Source organism: Rhipicephalus microplus, unplaced genomic scaffold (genome assembly GCF_043290135.1).
Source record: "Rhipicephalus microplus isolate Deutch F79 unplaced genomic scaffold, USDA_Rmic scaffold_14, whole genome shotgun sequence".
Lineage (NCBI taxonomy): Eukaryota > Metazoa > Arthropoda > Arachnida > Ixodida > Ixodidae > Rhipicephalus > Rhipicephalus microplus.
This window is the reverse complement of record NW_027464587.1, coordinates 40,935,951-40,962,412: the sequence shown is the minus strand read 5'-3', so window position 1 is coordinate 40,962,412 and position 26,462 is coordinate 40,935,951.

The following is a 26,462-nucleotide window of genomic DNA, read 5'->3' as shown; positions in this document are numbered from 1 at the left end:
AATTCCACAACTAGAAACTCCACAACTAGAAACTCCACAATTAGAAACTCCGCAACTAGAAACTCCATCACTAGAAACTCGACAACCAGAAACTCGGCAAGAAGAAACTCCGCAACTAGAAACTCCACAACTAGAGACTCCACAACTAGAAACTGCACAGCTAGAAAATCCACCACTGGAAACTCCACAACTAGCAACTCCATAACTACAGACTCCGCAACTAGAAAACTCCACAACTAGAAACTCTCAACCAGACACACTGCAACTAGGAACTCTACAACTTCAAAATCCTCAACTAGAACTCCACAACTTGAAACTCCACAACCAGATACTCCACAACTAGAAACTCCATCACTAGAAACTCCACAACCAGAAACTCAGCAACAAGAAACTCCTCAACTAGAAACTCTACAACTTGCGACTTTACAACTAGAAAACTCCGCAACTAGAAACTCTGCAACCAGAAACTCCGCAACTAGAAACTCCGTCGCTAGAAACCTTACTACTTGAAACACCGCAACTAGATACTCCAAAACTACGAATTCCACAACAAGAAACTCCACAACTAGAAACTCCGCAACTAGAAACTCCGCAACTAGAAACTCCGCAACTAGGAACTCCACAACTTGAGATTTTGCAACTAGAAACTCGGCAACTAGAAACTCAACCACTAGAAACTCCACAACTAGAAACTCCTCAAATAAAAACTCCACAACTTGAAACACCACAACTAGATACTCCACAACTACAAACTCCACAACTAGAGACTTTACAACTAGAAAGTCGGCAACTAGAAACTCCGCAACTAGAAACTCCACAGCTAGAAAATCCACCACTAGAAACTCCACAACTAGCAACTCCACAACTACAGACTCCGCAATAAGAAAACTCCGAAACTAGAAACTCCCAACTTGACACTCCGCAACTAGGAATTCTACAACTTCAAAATCCACAACTAGAAACTCCACAACTTGAAACTCCACAACTAGATACTCCACAACTACAAACTCAACAACTACAAACTCCACAACTTGAAACTCCGCAACTAGAAACTCCATAACCAGAAACTCCACTACTAGAAAACTTCGCAACTAGAAACTCTGCAACTAGAAACTCCGCAACAAGAAACTCCACAGCTAGAAACTTCACTACTTGAAACACCACAACTAGATACTTCAAAACTACGAATTCCACAACTAGAAACTCCGCAACTAGAAACTGCACAGCTAGAAACTCCACAGCTAGAAACTCCACAGCTAGAAACTCCACAACTAGAGACTCCACAACTAGAAACTCCACAACTACGAACTCCACAACTACAAACCCCATTACTACAAACTCCACAACTAGAAACTTCACAACTAGAAACTCCACAACTTTAGACTTCGCAACTAGAAACTCCACAACTAGAGACTCCACAACTAGGAACTCCACAAATAGAGACTCCACAACCAGAAACTCCGCAACTAGAAACTCCACAACTTGAGACTTCGAAACTACAAACTCCACAACTAGAAACTCCACAAATAGAAACTCCGTAACTAGAAACTCCACAGCTAGAAAGTCCGCAACTAGAAACTCTGCAACTAGAAACTCGGCAACTAGAAACTCCACAGCTAGAAAATCCACCACTAGAAACTCCACAACTAGCAACTCCCAACTAGAAACTCCGCAACTAGGAACTCTACAACTTCAGAATCCACAACTAGAAACTCCACAACTTGAAACTCCACAACTATATACTCCACAACTACAAACTCCACAACTACAAACTCCACAACTTGAAACTCCGCCACTAGAAACTCCATAACTAGAAACTCCACTACTAGAAAACTCCGCAACTAGAAACTCTGCAACTAGAAACTCCGCAACTGAAAACTCCACAGCTAGAAACTTCACTACTTGAAACACCACAACTAGAAACTCTGCAAGTAGAAACTGTGCAACTAGAAACTCCACAGCTAGAAACTTCACTACTTGAAACACTACAACTAGATACTCCAAAACTACGAATTCCACAACAAACTCCAACACTAGAATCTCCGCAACTAGAAACTCCACAACTAGAAACTCCTCAACTAGAAACTCCACAACTTGAAACAACACAACTAGATTCTCTAGAAACTCCACAACCTAAACTCCACAACTTGAAACTCCGCAACTACAAATTCCACAACTAGAAACTCCACAACTTGAAACCCAACAAATAGATACTCCACAACTACGGACTCCACAACTAGAAACTCCAACTCTAGAAACTCCACAACCAGAAACTCCGCAACTAAAAACTCCGCAAATAGAAACTCCACAGCTAAAAAATCCACAGCTAGAAATTCCACAACTAGCTACTCCACAACTAAAGACTCCGGAACTAGAAAACTCCGCAACTAGAAACTCCCAACTAGACTTTCCGCAACAAGAAACTCCGCAACTAGAAACTCCACAACTTGAGACTTCGAAACTACAAACTCCACAACTAGAAACTCCACAACTAGAAACTCCACAACTAGAAACTCCACCACTAGAAACTCCGCAGCTAGAAACTCCACAGCTAGAAAGTTCGCAACTAGAAACTCTGCAACTAGAAACTCCGCAACTAGAAACTCCAGAGCTAGAAACTCCACAACTACAAACTCCACAACTAGACACTCCACAACTAGAAACTCCACAACTACGAGTACCACAACTACGAACCCCGCAACTACAAACTCAACAACTAGAAATTCCACAACTAGAAACTCAACAACTTTAGACTTCGCAACTAGAAACTCCGCAAGTAGAGACTCCACAACTACGAACTCCGCAACTAGAAACTCCACAGCTAGAAACTCCACAGCTAGAAACTCCACAACTACAAACTCCACAACTAGAGACTCCACAACTAGAAAGTCCGCAACTAGAAACTCTGCAACTAGAAACTCCGCAACTAGAAACTCCACAGCTAGAAACTCCACCACTAGAAACTCCACAACTGGCAACTCCACAACTACAGACTCCGCAATAAGAAAACTCCGCAACTAGAAACTCCCAACTTGACACTCCGCAACTAGGAACTCTACAACTTCAAAATCCACAACTAGAAACTCCACAACTTGAAACTCCACAACTAGATACTCCACAACTACAAACTCCACAACTGCAAACTCCACAACTTGAAACTCCGCAACTAGAAACTCCACAACTAGAAACTCCAAAACTAGAAACTCCACAGCTAGAAAATCCACCACTAGAAACTCCACAACTAGCAACTCCACAACAACAGACTCCGCAATAAGAAAACTCCGCAACTAGAAACTCCACAACTAGATAATCCGCAACTAGGAACTCTACAACTTCAAAATCCTCAACTCAAAACTTCACAACTTGAAACTCCACAACTAGATACTCCACAACTACAAACTCCACAACTAGAAACTCCACAACTTGAAACTCCGCAACTAGAAACTCCGCCACTACAATCTCCACAACTGGAAAACTCCGCACCTAGAAACTCTGCAACTAGAAACTCCGCAACAAGAAACTCCAGAGCTAGAAGCTCCACAACTACAAACTCCACAACTAGAGACTCCACAACTAGAAACTCCACAACTACGAGTACCACAACTACGAACCCCACAACTACAAACTCAACAACTAGAAATTCCACAACTAGAAACTCCACAGCTAGAGACTCCACAACTACGAACTCCGCAACTAGAAACTCCACAGCTAGAAACTCCACAGCTAGAAACTCCACAACTACAAACACCACAACTAGATACTCCAAAACTACGAATTCCACAACAGGAAACTCCACAACTAGAAACACCGCAACTAGAAACTCCGCAACTAGGAACTCCACAACTTGAGATTTTGCAACTAGAAACTCGGCAACTAGAAACCCAACCACTAGAAACTCCACAACTAGAAACTCCTCAACTAAAACTCCACAACTTCAAACACGACAACTAGATACTCCACAACTACAAACTCCACAACTAGAAACTTCACAACTAGAAACTCCACAACTAGAAACTCCACAACTTGAAACTCCATAACTAGAAACTCCACTACTAGAAAACTCCACAACTAGAAACTCTGCAACTAGAAACTCCGCAACTAGAAACTCCGCAGCTAGAAACTTCACTACTTGAAACACTACAACTAGATACTCCAAAACTACGAATTCCACAAGTAGAAATTCCGCAACTAGAAACTCCGCAACTAGAAACTCCACAGCTAGAAACTCCACAACTACAAACTCCACAACTAGAGACTTTACAACTAGAAAGTCGGCAACTAGAAACTCCGCAACTAGAAACTCCACAGCTAGAAAATCCACCACTAGAAACTCCACAACTAGCAACTCCACAACTACAGACTCCGCAATAAGAAAACTCCGAAACTAGAAACTCCCAACTTGACACTCCGCAACTAGGAACTCTACAACTTCAAAATCCACAACTAGAAACTCCACAACTTGAAACTCCACTAGATACTCCACGACTACAAACTCAACAACTACAAACTCCACAACTTGAAACTCCGCAACTAGAAACTCCATAACCAGAAACTCCACTACTAGAAAACTTCGCAACTAGAAACTCTGCAACTAGAAACTCCGCAACAAGAAACTCCACAGCTAGAAACTTCACTGCTTGAAACACCACAACTAGATACTTCAAAACTACGAATTCCACAACTAGAAACTCCGCAACTAGAAACTCCACAGCTAGAAACTCCACAGCTAGAAACTCCACAGCTAGAAACTCCACAACTAGAGACTCCACAACCAGAAACTCGGCAACTAGAAACTCCGCAACTAGAAACTCCACAGCTAGAAAATCCACCACTAGAAACTCCACAACTAGCAAATCCCAACTAGAAACTCTGCAATTAGGAACTCTACAACTTCAGAATCCACAACTAGAAACTCCACAACTTGAAACTCCACAACTAGATACTCCACAACTACAAACTCCACAACTAGAAACTCCACAACTTGAAACTCCGCAACTAGAAACTCCATAACTAGAAACTCCACTACTAGAAAACTCCGCAACTAGAAACTCGGCAACTAGAAACTCCGCAACAAGAAACTCCAGAGCTAGAAGCTCCACAAATACAAACTCCACAACTAGAAACTCCACAACTAGAAACTCCACAACTACGAGTATCACAACTACGAACCCCACAACTACAAACTCAACAACTAGAAATTCCACAACTAGAAACTCCACAGCTAGAGACTCCACAACTACGAACTCCGCAACTAGAAACTCCACAGCTAGAAACTCCACAGCTAGAAACTCCACAACTACATACACCACAACTAGATACTCCAAAACTACGAATTCCACAACAGGAAACTCCACAACTAGAAAAACCGCAACTAGAAACTCCGCAACTAGGAACTCCACAACTTGAGATTTTGCAACTAGAAACTCGGCAACTAGAAACTCAACCACTAGAAACTGCACAACTAGAAACTCCTCAACTAAAACTCCACAACTTCAAACACCACAATTAGATACTCCACAACTACAAACTCCACAACTAGAAACTTCACAACTAAAAACTCCACAACTAGAAACTCCACAACTTGAAACTCCATAACTAGAAACTCCACTACTAGAAAACTGCACAACTAGAAACTCTGCAACTAGAAACTCCGCAACTAGAAACTCCGCAGCTAGAAACTTCACTACTTGAAACACTACAACTAGATACTCCAAAACTACGAATTCCACAAGTAGAAATTCCGCAACTAGAAACTCCGCAACTAGAAACTCCACAGCTAGAAATTCCACAACTTGAGATTTTGCTACTAGAAACTCGGCAACTAGAAACTCAACTAATAGAAACTCCACAACTAGAAACTCCTCAACTAAAAACTCCACAACTTGAAACACCACAACTAGATACTCCACAACTAGAAACTCCACAACTAGAAACTCCACAACTTGAAACTCTATAACTAGAAACTCCACTACTAGAAAACTCCGCAACTAGAAGCTCTGCAACTAGAAACTCCGCAACTAGAAACTCCACAGCTAGAAACTTCACTACTTGAAACACTACAACTAGATACTCCAAAACTACGAATTCCACGACAATAAACTCCAACACTAGAAACTCCGCAACTAGAAACTCCACAACTAGAAACTCCTCAACTAGAAACTCCACAACTTGAAACACTACAACTAGATTCTCTAGAAACTCCACAACTAGAAACTCCACAACTTGAAACTCCGCAACTACAAATTCCACAACTAGAAACTCCACAACTTGAAACCCAACAAATAGATACTCCACAACTACGGACTCCACAACTAGAAACTCCAACACTAGAAACTCCACAACCAGAAACTCCGCAACTAAAAACTCCGCAAATAGAAACTCCACAGCTAAAAAATCCACAGCTAGAAATTCCACAACTAGAAACTCCACAACTACAGACTCCGCAACTAGAAAACTCCGCAACTAAAAACTCCACAACTAGACAATCCGCAACTAGGAACTCTACAACTTCAAAATCCACAACTAAAAACTTCACAACTTGAAACTCCACAACTAGATACTCCGCCACTACAATCTCCACAACTGGAAAACTCCGCAACTAGAAACTCTGCAACTAGAAACTCCGCGACTAGAAACTCCAGAGCTAGAAGCTCCACAACTACAAACTCCACAACTAGAGACTCCACAACTAGAAACTCCACAACTACGAGTACCACAACTACGAACCCCACAACTACAAACTCAACAACTAGAAATTCCACAACTAGAAACTCAACAACTTTAGACTTCGCAACTAGAAACTCCACAGCTAGAGACTCCACAACTACGAACTCCACAACTAGAAACTCCACAGCTAGAAACTCCACAGCTAGAAACTCCACAACTACAAACTCCACAACTAGAGACTCCACAACTAGAAAGTCCGCAACTAGAAACTCTGCAACTAGAAACTCCGCAACTAGAAACTCCAAAGCTAGAAAATCCACCACTAGAAACTCCACAACTATCAACTCCACAACAACAGACTCCGCAATAAGAAAACTCCGCAACTAGAAACTCCCAACTTGACACTCCGCAACTAGGAACTCTACGACTTCAAAATCGACAACTAGAAACTCCACAACTTGAAACTCCACAACTAGATACTCCACAACTACAAACTCAACAACTACAAACTCCACAACTTGAAACTCCGCAACTAGAAAATCCATAACCAGAAACTCCACTACTAGAAAACTCTGCAACTAGAAACTCTGCAACTAGAAACTCCGCAACTAGAAACTCCACAGCTAGAAACTTCACTACTTGAAACACCACAACTAGATACTTCAAAACTATGAATTCCACAACTACGAACCCCACAACTACAAACTCCACAACTAGAAACTTCACAACTAGAAACTCCACAACTAGAAACTCCACAACTTGAAACTCCATAACTAGAGACTCAACTACTAGAAAACTCCGCAACTAGAAACTCTGCAACTAGAAACTCCGCAACTAAAAACTCCACAGCTAGAAACTTCCCTACTTGAAACACCACAACTAGAAACTCTGCAAGTAGAAACTGCGCAACTAGAAACTCCACAGCTAGAAACTTCACTACTTGAAACACTACAACTAGATACTCCAAAACTACGAATTCCACAACAAACTCCAACACTAGAATCTCCGCAACTAGAAACTCCACAACTAGAAACTCCTCAACTAGAAACTCCACAACTTGAAACACCACAACTAGATTCTCTAGAAACTCCACAACTAGAAACTCCACAACTTGAAACTCCGCAACTACAAATTCCACAACTAGAAACTCCACAACTTGAAACCCAACAAATAGATACTCCACAACTACGGACTCCACAACTAGAAACTCCAACACTAGAAACTCCACAACCAGAAACTCCGCAACTAAAACCTCCGCAAATAGAAACTCCACAGCTAAAAAATCCACAGCTAGAAATTCCACAACTAGCCTTTCCACAACTAAAGACTCCGGAACTAGAAAACTCCGCAACTAGAAACTCCCAACTAGACTTTCCGCAACAAGAAACTCCGCAACTAGAAACTCCACAACTTGAGACTTCGAAACTACAAACTCCACAACTAGAAACTCCACAACTAGAAACTCCACAACTTGAAACTCCACCACTAGAAACTCCGCAACTAGAAACTCCACAGCTAGAAAGTTCACAACTAGAAATTCTGCAACTAGAAACTCCGCAACTAGAAACTCCAGAGCTAGAAACTCCACAACTACAAACTCCACAACTAGAGACTCCACAACAAGAAACTCCACAACTACGAGTACCACAACTACGAACCCCGCAACTAAAAACTCAACAACTAGAAATTCCACAACTAGAAACTCAACAACTTTAGACTTGCAAACTAGAAACTCCACAACTAGAGACTCCACAACTACGAACTCCGCAACTAGAAACTCCACAGCTAGAAACTCCACAGCTAGAAACTCCACAACTACAAACTCCACAACTAGAGACTCCACAACTAGAAAGTCCGCAACTAGAAACTCTGCAACTAGAAACTCCGCAACTAGAAACTCCACAGCTAGAAACTCCACCAATAGAAACTCCACAACTGGCAACTCCACAACTACAGACTCCGCAATAAGAAAACTCCGCAACTAGAAACTCCCAACTTGACACTCCGCAACTAGGAACTCTACAACTTCAAAATCCACAACTAGAAACTCCACAACTTGAAACTCCACAACTAGATACTCCACAACTACAAACTCCACAACTACAAACTCCACAACTTCAAACTCCGCAACTAGAAACTCCACAACTAGAAACTCCAAAACTAGAAACTCCACAGATAGAAAATCCACCACTAGAAATTCCACAACTAGCAACTCCACAACAACAGACTCCGCAATAAGAAAACTCCGCAACTAGAAACTCTACAACTAGACAATCCGCAACTAGGAACTCTACAACTTCAAAATCCACAACTAAAAACTTCACAACTTGAAACTCCACAACTAGATACTCCACAACTACAAACTCCACAACTAGAAACTCCACTACTTGAAACTCCGCAACTAGAAACTAAGCCACTACAATCTCCACAACTGGAAAACTCCGCAACTAGAAACTCTGCAACTAGAAACTCCGCAACTAGAAACTCCAGAGCTAGAAGCTCCACAACTACAAACTCCACAACTAGAGACTCCACAACTAGAAACTCCACAACTACGAGTACCACAACTACGAACCCCACAACTACAAACTCAACAACTAGAAATTCCACAACTAGAAACTCCACAGCTAGAGACTCCACAACTACGAACTCCGCAACTAGAAACTCCACTGCTAGAAACTCCACAGCTAGAAACTCCACAACTACAAACTCCACAACTAGAGACTCCACAACTAGAAAGTCCGCAACTAGAAACTCTGCAACTAGAAACTCCGCAACTAGAAACTCCACAGCTAGAAAATCCACCACTAGAAACTCCACAACTAGCAACTCCACAACAACAGACTCCGCAATAAGAAAACTCCGCAACTAGAAACTCCCAACTTGACACTCCGCAACTAGGAACTCTACAACTTCAAAATCCACAACTAGAAACTCCCCAACTTGAAACTCCACAACTAGATACTCCATAACCAGAAACTCCACTACTAGAAAACTCCCCAACTAGAAACTCCGCAACTATAAACTCCACAGCTAGAAACTCAACAACTTCAGGCTTTGCAACTAGAAACTCGGCAACTAGAAACCGAACAACTAGAAACTCCACAACTAGAAAGTCCACAACTTGAAACAAAACAGATAGATACTCCACAACTACGAATTCCACAACTAGAAACTCCACAATTAGAAACTCCGCAACTAGAAACTCTGCACCTAGAAACTCTACAGCTAGAAACTCCACAACTTGAGACTTTACAACTAGAAACTCGATAACTAGAAACCCAACAACTAGAAACTCGACAACTAGAACCTCCACAACTTGAAACTCCACAACTTGAAACACAACTAATAGATACGCCACAACTACAAATTCCACAACTAGAAACTCCACAACTAGAAATTCCGCAATTAGAAACTCCGCAACTAGAAAATCCATCACTAGAAACTCCACAACCAGAAACTCAGCAAAAAGAAACTCCGCAACTAGAAACTCGACAACTTGAAACTTCGCAACTAGAAACTCCACAACTAGAAACTCCACAACTAGAGACTCCACAACTAGAAACTCCACAGCTAGAAAATCCACCTCTGGGAACTCCGCAACTAGCAACTCCACAACCACAGACTCCGCAACTAGAAAACTCCACAACTAGAAAACTCCACAACTAGAAACTCTCAACCAGACACACTGCAACTAGGAACTCTACAACTTCAAAATCCACAACTAGAACTCCACAACTTGAAACTCCACAACTAGATACTCCACAACTAGAAACTCCATCACTAGAAACTCCACAACCAGAAACTCGGCAACAAGAAACTCCGCAACTAGAAACTCCACAACTTGCGACTTTACAACTAGAAAACTCCGCAAATAGAAACTCTGCAACCAGAAACTCCGCAACTAGAAACTCCGCAGCTAGAAACCTTGCTACTTGAAACACCAAAACTAGATACTCCAAAACTACGAATTCCACAACAGGAAACTCCACAACTAGAAACTCCGCAACTAGAAACTCCGCAACTAGGAACTCCACAACTTGAGATTTTGCAACTAGAAACTCGGCAACTAGAAACTCAACCACTAGAAACTCCACAACTAGAAACTCCTCAACTAAAAACTCCACAACTTGAAACACCACAACTAGATACTCCACAACTACAAACTCCACAACTAGAAACTTCACAACTAGAAACTCCACAACTAGAAACTCCACAACTTGAAACTCCTTAACTAGAAACTCCACTACTAGAAAACTCCACAACTAGAAACTGTGCAACTAGAAACTCCGCAACTAGAAACTCCACAGCTAGAAACTTCACTACTTGAAACAATACAACTAGATACTCCAAAACTACGAATTCCACAACTAGAAATTCCGCAACTAGAAACTCCGCAACTAGAAACTCCACAGCTAGAAATTCCACAACTTGAGATTTTGCTACTAGAAACTCGGCAACTAGAAACTCAACTACTAGAAACTCCACAACTAGAAACTTCTCAACTAAAAACTCCACAACTTGAAACACCACATACTAGATACTCCACAACTAGAAACTCCACAACTAGAAACTCCACAACTTGAAACTCCATAACTAGAAACTCCACTACTAGAAAACTCCACAACTAGAAACTCTGCAACTAGAAACTCCGCAACTAGAAACTCCACAGCTAGAAACTTCACTACTTGAAACACTACAACTAGATCCTCCAAAACTACGAATTCCCCAACAATAAACTCCAACACTAGAAACTCCGCAACTAGAAACTCCACAACTAGAAACTCCAACACTAGAAACTCCACAACCAGAAACTCCGCAACTAAAAACTCCGCAAATAGAAACTCCACAGCTAAAAAATCCACTGCTAGAAATTCCACAACTAGAAACTCAACAACTACAGACTCCGCAACTAGAAAACTCCGCAACTAAAAACTCCACAACTAGACAATCCGCAACTAGAAACTCTACAGCTTCAAAATCCACAACTAAAAACTTCACAACTTGAAACTCCGCAACTAGAAACTCCACAGCTAGAAACTCCACAGCTAGAAACTCCACAACTACAAACTCCACAACTAGAGACTCCACAACTAGAAAGTCCGCAACTAGAAACTCTGCAACTAGAAACTCCGCAACTAGAAACTCCAAAGCTAGAAAATCCACCACTAGAAACTCCACAACTAGCAACTCCACAACAACAGACTCCGCAATAAGAAAACTCCGCAACTAGAAACTCCCAACTTGACACTCCGCAACTAGGAACTCTACGACTTCAAAATCCACAACTAGAAACTCCACAACTTGAAACTCCACAACTAGATACTCCACAACTACAAACTCAACAACTACAAACTCCACAACTTGAAACTCCGCAACTAGAAACTCCATAACCAGAAACTCCACTACTAGAAAACTCTGCAACTAGAAACTCTGCAACTAGAAACTCCGCAACTAGAAACTCCACAGCTAGAAACTTCACTACTTGAAACACCACAACTAGATACTTCAAAACTATGAATTCCACAACTACGAACCCCACAACTACAAACTCCACAACTAGAAACTTCACAACTAGAAACTCCACAACTAGAAACTCCACAACTTGAAACTCCATAACTAGAGACTCAACTACTAGAAAACTCCGCAACTAGAAACTCTGCAACTAGAAACTCCGCAACTAAAAACTCCACAGCTAGAAACTTCACTACTTGAAACACCACAACTAGAAACTCTGCAAGTAGAAACTGTGCAACTAGAAACTCCACAGCTAGAAACTTCACTACTTGAAACACTACAACTAGATACTCCAAAACTACGAATTCCACAACAAACTCCAACACTAGAATCTTCGCAACTAGAAACTCCACAACTAGAAACTCCTCAACTAGAAACTCCACAACTTGAAACACCACAACTAGATTCTCTAGAAACTCCACAACTAGAAACTCCACAACTTGAAACTCCGCAACTACAAATTTCACAACTAGAAACTCCACAACTTGAAACCCAACAAATAGATACTCCACAACTACGGACTCCACAACTAGAAACTCCAACACTAGAAACTCCACAACCAGAAACTCCGCAACTAAAACCTCCGCAAATAGAAACTCCACAGCTAAAAAATCCACAGCTAGAAATTCCACAACTAGCCTTTCCACAACTAAAGACTCCGGAACTAGAAAACTCCGCAACTAGAAACTCCCAACTAGACTTTCCGCAACAAGAAACTCCGCAACTAGAAACTCCACAACTTGAGACTTCGAAACTACAAACTCCACAACTAGAAACTCCACAACTAGAATCTCCACAACTAGAAACTCCACCACTAGAAACTCCGCAACTAGAAACTCCACAGCTAGAAAGTTCACAACTAGAAACTCTGCAACTAGCAACTCCGCAACTAGAAACTCCAGAGCTAGAAACTCCAAAACTACAAACTCCACAACTAGAGACTCCAAAACTAGAAACTCCACAACTACGAGTACCACAACTACGAACCCCGCAACTACAAACTCAACAACTAGAAATTCCACAACTAGAAACTCAACAACTTTAGACTTGCCAACTAGAAACTCCACAACTAGAGACTCCACAACTACGAACTCCGCAACTAGAAACTCCACAGCTAGAAACTCCACAGCTAGAAACTCCACAACTACAAACTCCACAACTAGAGACTCCACAACTAGAAAGTCCGCAACTAGAAACTCTCCAACTAGAAACTCCGCAACTAGAAACTCCACAGCTAGAAACTCCACCAATAGAAACTCCACAACTACAGACTCCGGAATAAGAAAACTCCGCAACTAGAAACTCCCAACTTGACACTCCGCAACTAGGAACTCTACAACTTCAAAATCCACAACTAGAAACTCCACAACTTGAAACTCCACAACTAGATACTCCACAACTACAAACTCCACAACTACAAACTCCACAACTTCAAACTCCGCAACTAGAAACTCCACAACTAGAAACTCCAAAACTAGAAACTCCACAGCTAGAAAATCCACCACTAGAAACTCCACAACTAGCAACTCCACAACAACAGACTCCGCAATAAGAAAACTCCGCAACTAGAAACTCCACAACTAGACAATCCGCAACTAGGAACTCTACAACTTCAAAATCCACAACTAAAAACTTCACAACTTGAAACTCCACAACTAGATACTCCACAACTACAAACTCCACAACTAGAAACTCAACTACTTGAAACTCCGCAACTAGAAACTCCGCCACTACAATCTCCACAACTGGAAAACTCCGCAACTAGAAACTCTGCAACTAGAAACTCCGCAACTAGAAACTCCAGAGCTAGAAGCTCCACAACTACAAACTCCACAACTAGAGACTCCACAACTAGAAACTCCACAACTACGAGTACCACAACTACGAACCCCACAACTACAAACTCAACAACTAGAAATTCCACAACTAGAAACTCCACAGCTAGAGACTCCACAACTACGAACTCCGCAACAAGAAACTCCACAGCTAGAAACTCCCCAGCTAGAAACTCCACAACTACAAACTCCACAACTAGAGACTCCACAACTAGAAAGTCCGCAACTAGAAACTCTGCAACTAGAAACTCCGACACTAGAAACTCCACAGCTAGAAAATCCACCACTAGAAACTCCACAACTAGCAACTCCACAACAACAGACTCCGCAATAAGAAAACTCTGCAACTAGAAACTCCCAACTTGACACTCCACAACTAGGAACTCTACAACTTCAAAATCCACAACTATAAACTCCACAACTTGAAACTCCACAACTAGATACTCCACAACTACAAACTCAACAACTACAAACTCCGTAACTTGAAACTCCGCAACTAGAAACTCCATAACCAGAAACTCCACTACTAGAAAACTCCCCAACTAGAAACTCCGCAACTATAAACTCCACAACTACAAACTCAACAACTACAAACTCCGTAACTTGAAACTCCGCAACTAGAAACTCCATAACCAGAAACTCCACAATTAGAAACTCCGCAACTAGAAACTCTGCACCTAGAAACTCTACAGCTAGAAACTCCACAACTTGAGACTTTACAACTAGAAACTCGATAACTAGAAACCCAACAACTAGAAACTCGACAACTAGAACCTCCACAACTTGAAACTCCACAACTTGAAACACAACTAATAGATACTCCACAACTACAAATTCCACAACTAGAAACTCCACAACTAGAAACTCCGCAATTAGAAACTCCGCAACTAGAAAATCCATCACTAGAAACTCCACAACCAGAAACTCGGCAAGAAGAAACTCCGCAACTAGAAACTCGACAACTTGAAACTTCGCAACTAGAAACTCCACAACTAGAAACTCCACAACTAGAGACTCCACAAGTAGAAACTCCACAGCTAGAAAATCCACCTCTGGGAACTCCGCAACTAGCAACTCCACAACCACAGACTCCGCAACTAGAAAACTCCACAACTAGAAACTCTCAACCAGACACACTGCAACTAGGAACTCTACAACTTCAAAATCCACAACTAGAACTCCACAACTTGAAACTCCACAACTAGATACTCCACAACTAGAAACTCCATCACTAGAAACTCCACAACCAGAAACACGGCAACAAGAAACTCCGCAACTAGAAACTCCACAACTTGCGACTTTACAACTAGAAAACTCCGCAACTAGAAACTCCGCAGCTAGAAACCTTACTACTTGAAACACCAAAACTAGATACTCCAAAACTACGAATTCCACAACAGGAAACTCCACAACTAGAAACTCCGCAACTAGAAACTCCGCAACTAGGAACTCCACAACTTGAGATTTTGCAACTAGAAACTCGGCAACTAGAAACTCAACCACTAGAAACTCCACAACTAGAAACTCCTCAACTAAAAACTCCACAACTTGAAACACCACAACTAGATACTCCACAACTACAAACTCCACAACTAGAAACTTCACAACTAGAAACTCCACAACTAGAAACTCCACAACTTGAAACTCCATAACTAGAAACTCCACTACTAGAAAACTCCACAACTAGAAACTGTGCAACTAGAAACTCCGCAACTAGAAACTCCACAGCTAGAAACTTCACTACTTGAAACAATACAACTAGATACTCCAAAACAACGAATTCCACAACTAGAAATTCCGCAACTAGAAACTCCGCAACTAGAAACTCCGCAACTAGAAACTCCACAGCTAGAAATTCCACAACTTGAGATTTTGCTACTAGAAACTCGGCAACTAGAAACTCAACTACTAGAAACTCCACAACTAGAAACTTCTCAACTAAAAACTCCACAACTTGAAACACCACATACTAGATACTCCACAACTAGAAACTCCACAACTAGAAACTCCACAACTTGAAACTCCATAACTAGAAACTCCACTACTAGAAAACTCCACAACTGGAAACTCTGCAACTAGAAACTCCGCAACTAGAAACTCCACAGCTAGAAACTTCACTACTTGAAACACTACAACTAGATCCTCCAAAACTACGAATTCCCCAACAATAAACTCCAACACTAGAAACTCCGCAACTAGAAAGTCCACAACTAGAAACTCCTCAACTAGAAACTCCACAACTTGAAACACTACAACTAGATTCTCTAGAAACTCCACACCTAGAAACTCCACAACTTGAAACTCCGCAACTACAAATTCCACAACTAGAAACTCCACAACTTGAAACCCAACAAATAGATACTCCACAACTACGGACTCCGCAACTAGAAACTCCAACACTAGAAACTCCACAACCAGAAACTCCGCAACTATAAACTCCGCAAATAGAAACTCCACAGCTAAAAAATCCACAGCTAGAAATTCCACAACTAGAAACTCAACAACTACAGACTCCGCAACTAGAAAACTCCGCAACTAAAAACTCCACAACTAGACATTCCGCAACTAGGAACTCTACAGCTTCAAAATCCACAACTAAAAACTTCACAACTTGAAACTCCACAACTAGATACTCCACAACTACAAACTCCACAACTAGAAACTCCACAACTTGAAACTCCGCAACTAGAAACTCCGCCACTACAATCTCCACAACTGGAAAACTCCGCAACTAGAAACTCTGCAACTAGAAACTCTGCGACTAGAAACTCCAGAGCTAGAAGCTCCACAACTACAAACTCCACAACTAGAAACTCCACAACTACGAGTACCACAACTACGAACTCCACAACTACAAACTCAACAACTAGAAATTCCACAACTTTAGACTTCGCAACTAGAAACTCCACAGCTAGAGACTCCACAACTACGAACTCCGCAACTAGAAGCTCCACAGCTAGAAACTCCACAGCTAGAAACTCCACAACTACAAACTCCACAACTAGAGACTCCACAACTAGAAAGTCCGCAACTAGAAACTCTGCAACTAGAAACTCCGCAACTAGAAACTCCAAAGCTAGAAAATCCACCACTAGAAACTCCACAACTAGCAACTCCACAACAACAGACTCCGCAGTAAGAAAACTCCGCAACTAGAAACTCCCAACTTGACACTCCGCAACTAGGAACTCTACGACTTCAAAATCCACAACTAGAAACTCCACAACTTGAAACTCCACAACTAGATACTCCACAACTACAAACTCAACAACTACAAACTCCACAACTTGAAACTCCACAACTAGAAACTCCATAACCAGAAACTCCACTACTAGAAAATTCTGCAACTAGAAACTCCGCAACTAGAAACTCCACAGATAGAAACTTCACTACTTGAAACACCACAACTAGATACTTCAAAACTACGAATTCCACAACTAGAAACTCCGCAACTAGAAAGTCCACAGCTAGAAACTCCACAGCTAGAAACTCCACAGCTAGAAACTCCACAACTAGAGACTCCACAACTAGAAACTCCACAACTACGAACTCCACAACTACGAACCCCACAACTACAAACTCCACAACTAGAAACTTCACAACTAGAAACTCCACAACTTTAGACTTCGCAACTAGAAACTCCACAACTAGAGACTGCACAACTAGGAACTCCACAACTAGAGACTCCACAACCAGAAACTCCACAGCTAGAAACTCCACAACTTGAGACTTCGCATTTAGAGACTCGGCAACTAGAAACTCAACAACTAGAAACTCCACAACTAGAAACTCCACAACTAGAAACTCCACAACTTGAAACACCACAACTAGATACTCCACAACTACAAATTTCACTACTAGAAACTCCACAACTAAAACTCCGCAACTATAAACTCCGCAACTAGAAACTCCACAGCTAGAAAGTCCGCAACTAGATACACTGCAACTAGAAACTCCGCAACTAGACACCCAGCAGCAAGGAACTCTACAGCTTCAAAATCCACTACTAGAAACTCCCCAACTTGAAACTTCACAACAAGATACTCCACAGCTAGAAAGTCCACAACTAGAAACTCTGCAACTAGAAACTCCACAACTAGAAACTGCACAGATAGAAAATCCACCACTAAAAACTCCACAACTAGCAACTCCACAACTACAGACTCCGCAACTAGAAAACTGCGCAACTAGAAACTCCTACTTAGACTTTCCGCAACAAGAAACTACGCAACTAGAAACTCCACAACTTGAGACTTCGCAACTAGAAACTCCACAACTAGAAACTCCACAACTAGAAACTCCAAAACTAGAAACTCCACAACTAGAAACTCCGCAACAAAAACTCCACAGCTAGAAAGTCCGCAACTAGAAACTCAGCAACTAGAAACTCCCCAACTACAGACTCCGCAACTAGAAAACTCTGCAACTAGAAACTCCCAACTAGACACTCTGCAACTAGAAACTCTACAACTTCAAAATCCACAACTAGAAACTCCAGAACTTGAAACTCCACAACTAGATACTCCACAACTAGAAACTCCACAACTAAAAACTCCACAACTAGAAACTCCACAACTTGAAAGTACGCAACTAGAAACTGCATAACTAGACACTCCACTACTATAAAACTCCGCAACTAGACACTCCGCAACTAGAAACTCCGCAACTATAAACTCCACAGCTAGAAACTCCACAACTTGAGACTTTGCAACTAGAAACTCGGCAACTAGAAACTGAACAACTGGAAACTCCACAACTAGAAACACAACAAATAGATACTCCACAACTACGAATTCCACAACTAGAAACTCCACAATTAGAAACTCCGCAACTAGAAACTCCGCACCTAGAAACTCTACAGCTAGAAACTCCACAACTTGAGACTTTACAACTAGAAACTCGGCAACTAGAAACCCAACAACTAGAAACTCCACAACTAGCACCTCCACAACTTGAAACACAACTAATACATACTCCACAACTACAAATTCCACAACTAGAAACTCCACAACTAGAAACTCCGCAATAACAAACTCCGCAACTAGAACCTCCATCACTACAAACTCCACAACCCGAAACTCGGCAAGAAGAAACTCCAACACTAGAAACTCCACAACTTGAAACTCCACAACTAGAGACTCCACAACTAGAAACTCCACAGCTAGAAAATCCACCACTGGAAACTCCACAACTAGCAACTCCACAACTACAGACTCCGCCACTAGAAAACTCCACAACTAGAAACACTTAACCAGACAAACTGCAACTAGGAACTCTACAACTTCAAAATCCACAATAGAACTCCACAGCTTGAAACTCCACAACTAGATACTCCACAACTAGAAACTCCATTACTAGAAACTCCACAACCAGAAACTCGGCAACAAGAAACTCCGCAACTAGAAACTCCACAACTTGAGACTTTGCAACTAGAAAACTCCGCAACTAGAACTTCTGCAACCAGAACCTCCGCAACTAGAAACTCCACAGCTAGAAACCTTACTACTTGAAACACCACAACTAGATACTCCAAAACTACGAATTCCACAACAAGAAACTCCACAACTACAAACTCCGCAACTAGAAACTCCGCAACTAGAAACTCCGCAACTAGGAACTCCACAACTTGAGATTTTTCAACTAGAAACTCGGCAACTAGAAACTCAACCACTAGAAACTCCACAACTAGAAACTCCTCAACTAAAACTCCACAACTTGAAACACCACAACTAGATACTCCACAACTACAAACTCCACAACTAGAAACTCCACAACTAGAAAACTCCACAACTAGAAACTCTGCAACTAGAAACTCCGCGACTAGAAACTCCACAGCTAAAAACTTCACTACTTGAAACACTACAACTAGATACTCCAAAACTACGAATTCCACAACAATAAACTCCAACACTAGAAACTCCGCAACTAGAAACTCCACAACTTGAAACACCACAACTAGATTCTCTAGAAACTCCACAACTTGAAACTCCGTGACTACAAATTCCACAACTAGAAACTCCACAACTTGAAACCCAAAAAATAGATACTCCACAACTACGGACTTCACAACTAGAAACTCCAACACTGGAAACTCCACAACCAGAAACTCCGCAACTAAAAACTCCGCAACTAGAAACTCCACAGCTAAAAAATCCACAGCTAGAAATTCCACAACTAAAGACTCCGCAACTAGAAAACTCCGCAACTATAAACTCCGCAACTAGACAATCCGCAACTAGGAACTCTACAACTACAAAATCCACAACTAAAAACTTCCCAACTTTAAACTCCACAACTATATACTCCATAACTACAAACTCCACAACTACAAACTCCACAACTTGAAAATCTGCAACTACAAACTCCGCCACTACAATCTCCACAACTGTAAAACTCTGCAACTAGAAACTCTGCAACTAGAAACTCCGCAACAAGAAACTCCACAGCTAGAAACTCCACAACTATGAACTTCACAACTACGAACCCCACAACTACAAACTCCACAACTAGAAACTTCACAACTAGAAACTCCACAACATTAGACTTCGCAACTAGAAAATCCACAACTAGAGACTCCACAACTAGGAACTCCACAACTAGAGACTCCACAACCAGAAACTCCACAGCTAGAAACTCCACAACTTGAGACTTCGCATTTAGAGACTCGGCAACTAGAAACTCAAAAACTAGAAACTCCACAACTAGAAACTCCGCAACTAGAAACTCCACAACTTGAAACACCACAACTAGATACTCCACAACTACAAATTTCACTACTAGAAGCTCCACAACTAAAACTCCGCAACTATAAACTCCGCAACTAGAAACTCCACAGCTAGAAAGTCCGCAACTAGATACACTGCAACTAGAAACTCCGCAACTAGACACCCAGCAGCTAGGAACTCTACAGCTTCAAAATCCACTACTCGAAACTCCCCAACTTGAAACTTCACAACAAGATACTCCACAACTACAAACTCCGCAACTAGAAACTCCGCAACTAGAAACTCCACAACATGAAACTCCACAACTAATAAACTCCGCAACTAGAAAATCTGCAACTAGAAACTCCGCCACTAGAAACTCCACAGCTAGAAACTTCACTACTTGAAACACCACGACTAGATACTCCACAACTACGAATTCCACAACTAGAAACTCCACAGCTAGAAAGTCCACAACTAGAAACTCTGCAACTAGAAACTCCACAACTAGAAACTGCACAGATAGAAAATCCACCACTAGAAACTCCACAACTAGCAACTCTACAACTACAGACTCCGCAACTAGAAAACTGCGCAACTAGAAACTCCTACTTAGACTTTCCGCAAGAAACTACGCAACTAGAAACTCCACAACTTGAGACTTCGCAACTAGAAACTCCACAACTAGAAACTCCACAACAAGAAACTCCACAACTAGAAACTCCACAACTAGAAACTCCGCAACAAAAACTCCACAGCTAGAAAGTCCGCAACTAGAAACTCAGCAACTAGAAGCTCCGCAACTAGAAACTCCACAGCTAGAAACCTTACTACTTGAAACACCACCACTAGATACTCCAAAACTACGAATTCCACAACAAGAAACTCCACAACTAGAAACTCCGCAACTAGAAACTCCGCAACTAGGAACTCCACAACTTGAGATTTTGCAACTAGAAACTCAACCACTAGAAACTCCACAACTAGAAACTCCTCAACTAAAACTCCACACCTTGAAACACCACAACTAGATACTCCACAACTACAAACTCCACAACTAGAAACTCCACAACTAGAAAACTCCACAACTAGAAACTCTGCAACTAGAAACTCCGCGACTAGAAACTCCACAGCTAGAAACTTCACTACTTGAAACACTACAACTAGATACTCCAAAACTACGAATTCCACAACAATAAACTCCAACACTAGAAACTCCGCAACTAGAAACTCCACAACTTGAAACACCACAACTAGATTGTCTAGAAACTCCACAACTAGAAACTCCACAACTTGAAACTCCGTGACTACAAATTCCACAACTGGAAACTCCACAACTTGAAACCCAACAAATAGATACTCCACAACTACGGACTCCACAACTAGAAACTCCCACACTGGAAACTTCACAACCAGAAACTCCGCCACTAAAAACTCCGCAACTAGAAACTCCACAGCTAAAAAGTCCAAAGCTAGAAATTCCACAATTAGAAACTCCACAACTAAAGACTCCGCAACTAGAAAACTCCGCAACTATAAACTCCGCAACTAGACAATCCGCAACTAGGAACTCTACAACTACAAAATCCACAACTAAAACTTCACAACTTTAAACTCCACAACTAGATACTCCACAACTACAAACTCCACAACTTGAAACTCCACAACTAGATACTCCACAACTACAAACTCAACAACTACAAACTCCGCAACTTGAAACTCCGCAACTAGAAACTCGATAACCAGAAACTCCACTACTAGAAAACTCTGCAACTAGATACTCTGCAACTAGAAACTCCGCAACTAGAAACTCCACAGCTAGAAACTTCACTACTTGAAACACCACGACTAGATACTTCAAAACTACGAATTCCACAACTAGGAACCCCACAACTACAAACTCCACAACTAGAAACTTCACAACTAGAAACTCCACAACTTGAAACTCCATAACTAGAAACTCAACTACTAGAAAACTCCGCAACTAGAAACACTGCAACTGGAAACTCCGCAACAAGAAACTCCACAGCTAGAAACTCCACAACAACGAACTTCACAAATACGAACCCCACAACTACAAACTCCACAACTAGAAACTTCACAACTAGAAACTCCACAACATTAGACTTCGCAACTAGAAAATCCACAGCTAGAGACTCCACAACTAGGAACTCCACAACTAGAGACTCCACAACCAGAAACTTCACAGCTAGAAACTCCACAACTTGAGACTTCGCATTTAGAGACTCGGCAACTAGAAACTCAAAAACTAGAAACTCCACAACTAGAAACTCCACAACTTGAAACACCACAACTAGATACTCCACAACTACAAATTTCACTACTAGAAGCTCCACAACTAAAACTCCGCAACTATAAACTCCGCCACTAGAATCTCCACAGCTAGAAAGTCCGCAACTAGATACACTGCAACTAGAAACTCCGCAACTAGACACTCAGCAACTAAAAACTCTACAACTTCAAAATCCACTACTAGAAACTCCCCAACTTGAAACTCCACAACTACAAACACTGCAACTAGAAACTCCGCAACTAGAAACTCCACAACTAGAAACTCCACAACTTGAAACACCACAACTAGATACTCCACAACTACAAATTTCACTACTAGAAACTCCACAACTAAAACTCCGCAACTATAAACTCCGCAACTAGAAACTCCACAGCTAGAAAGTCCGCAACAATATACACTGCAACTAGAAACTCCGCAACTAGACACCCAGCAGCTAGGAACTCTACAGCTTCAAAATCCACTACTAGAAACTCCCCAACTTGAAACTTCACAACAAGATACTCCACAACTACAAATTCCGCAACTAGAAACTCCGCAACTGGAACCTCCACAATTTGAAACTCCACAACTAATAAACTCCGCAACTAGAAAATCTGCAACTAGAAACTCCGCCACTAGAAACTCCACAGCTAGAAACTTCACTACTTGAAACACCACGACTAGATACTCCACAACTACGAATTCCACAACTAGAAACTCCACAGCTAGAATGTCCACAACTAGAAACTCTGCAACTAGAAACTCCACAACTAGAAACTGCACAGATAGAAAATCCACCACTAGAAACTCCACAACTAGCAACTCCACAACTACAGACTCCGCAACTAGAAAACTGCGAAACTAGAAACTCTTCTTAGACTTTCCGCAACAAGAAACTACGCAACAAGAAACTCCACAACTTGAGACTTCGCAACTAGAAACTCCACAACTAGAAACTCCCCAACTAGAAACTCCACAACTAGAAACTCCACAACTAGAAACTCCGCAACAAAAACTCCACAGCTAGAAAGTCCGCAACTAGAAACTCAGCAACTAGAAGCTCCGCAACTAGAAACTCCACAGCTAGAAACCTTACTACTTGAAACACCACCACTAGATACTCCAAAACTACGAATTCCACAACAAGAAACTCCACAACTAGAAACTCCGCAACTAGAAACTCCGCAACTAGGAACTCCACAACTTGAGATTTTGCAACTAGAAACTCAACCACTAGAAACTCCACAACTAGAAACTCCTCAACTAAAACTCCACACCTTGAAACACCACAACTAGATACTCCACAACTACAAACTCCACAACTAGAAACTCCACAACTAGAAAACTCCACAACTAGAAACTCTGCAACTAGAAACTACGCGACTAGAAACTCCAGAGCTAGAAACTTCACTACTTGAAACACTACAACTAGATACTCCAAAACTACGAATTCCACAACAATAAACTCCAACACAAGAAACTCCGCAACTAGAAACTCCACAACTTGAAACACCACAACTAGATTGTCTAGAAACTCCACAACTTGAGACTTTGCAACTAGAAAACTTCGCAACTAGAACTTCTGCAACCAGAACCTCCGCAACTAGAAACTCCACAGCTAGAAACCTTACTACTTGAAACACCACAACTAGATACTCCAAAACTACGAATTCCACAACAAGAAACTCCACAACTACAAACTCCGCAACTAGAAACTCCGCAACTAGGAACTCCACAACTTGAGATTTTGCAACTAGAAACTCGGCAACTAGAAACTCAACCACTAGAAACTCCACAACTAGAAACTCCTCAACTAAAACTCCACAACTTGAAACACCACAACTAGATACTCCACAACTACAAACTCCACGACTAGAAACTCCACAACTAGAAAACTCCACAACTAGAAACTCTGCAACTAGAAACTCCGCGACTAGAAACTCCACAGCTAAAAACTTCACTACTTGAAACACTACAACTAGATACTCCAAAACTACGAATTCCACAACAATAAACTCCAACACTAGAAACTCCGCAACTAGAAACTCCACAACTTGAAACACCACAACTAGATTCTCTAGAAACTCCACAACTAGAAACTCCACAACTTGAAACTCCGTGACTACAAATTCCACAACTAGAAACTCGACAACTTGAAACCCAACAAATAGATACTCCACAACTACGGACTTCACAACTAGAAACTCCAACACTGGAAACTCCACAACCAGAAACTCCGCAACTAAAAACTCCGCAACTAGAAACTCCACAGCTAAAAAATTCACAGGTAGAAATTCCACAACTAAAGACTCCGCAACTAGAAAACTCCGCAACTATAAACTCCGCAACTAGACAATCCGCAACTAGGAACTCTACAACTACAAAATCCACAACTAAAAACTTCCCAACTTTAAACTCCACAACTATATACTCCACAACTACAAACTCCACAACTACAAACTCCACAACTTGAAAATCTGCAACTACAAACTCCGCCACTACAATCTCCACAACTGGAAAACTCTGCAACTAGAAACTCTGCAACTAGAAACTCCGCAACAAGAAACTCCACAGCTAGAAACTCCACAACTACGAACTTCACAACTACGAACCCCACAACTACAAACTCCACAACTAGAAACTTCACAACTAGAGACTCCACAACATTAGACTTCGCAACTAGAAAATCCACAACTAGAGACTCCACAACTAGGAACTCCACAACTAGAGACTCCACAACCAGAAACTCCACAGCTAGAAACTCCACAACTTGAGATTTCGCATTTAGAGACTCGGCAACTAGAAACTCAAAAACTAGAAACTCCACAACTAGAAACTCCACAACTAGAAACTCCACAACTAGAAACTCCACAACTTGAAACACCACAACTAGATACTCCACAACTACAAATTTCACTACTAGAAGCTCCACAACTAAAACTCCTTAACTATAAACTCCGCAACTAGAAACTCCACAGCTAGAAAGTCTGCAACTAGATACACTGCAACTAGAAACTCCGCAACTAGACACCCAGCAGCTAGGAACTCTACAGCTTCAAAATCCACTACTAGAAACTCCCCAACTTGAAACTTCACAACAAGATACTCCACAACTACAAACTCCGCAACTAGAAACTCCGCAACTAGAAACTCCACAACTTGAAACTTCACAACTAATAAACTCCGCCACTAGAAAATCTGCAACTAGAAACTCCGCCACTAGAAACTCCACAGCTAGAAACTTCAACACTTGAAACACCACGACTAGATACTCCACAACTACGAATTCCACAACTAGAAACTCCACAGCTAGAAAGTCCACAACTAGAAACTCTGCAACTAGAAACTCCACAACTAGAAACTGCACAGATAGAAAATCCACCACTAGAAACTCCACAACTAGCAACTCCACAACTACAGACTCCGCAACTAGAAAACTGCGCAACT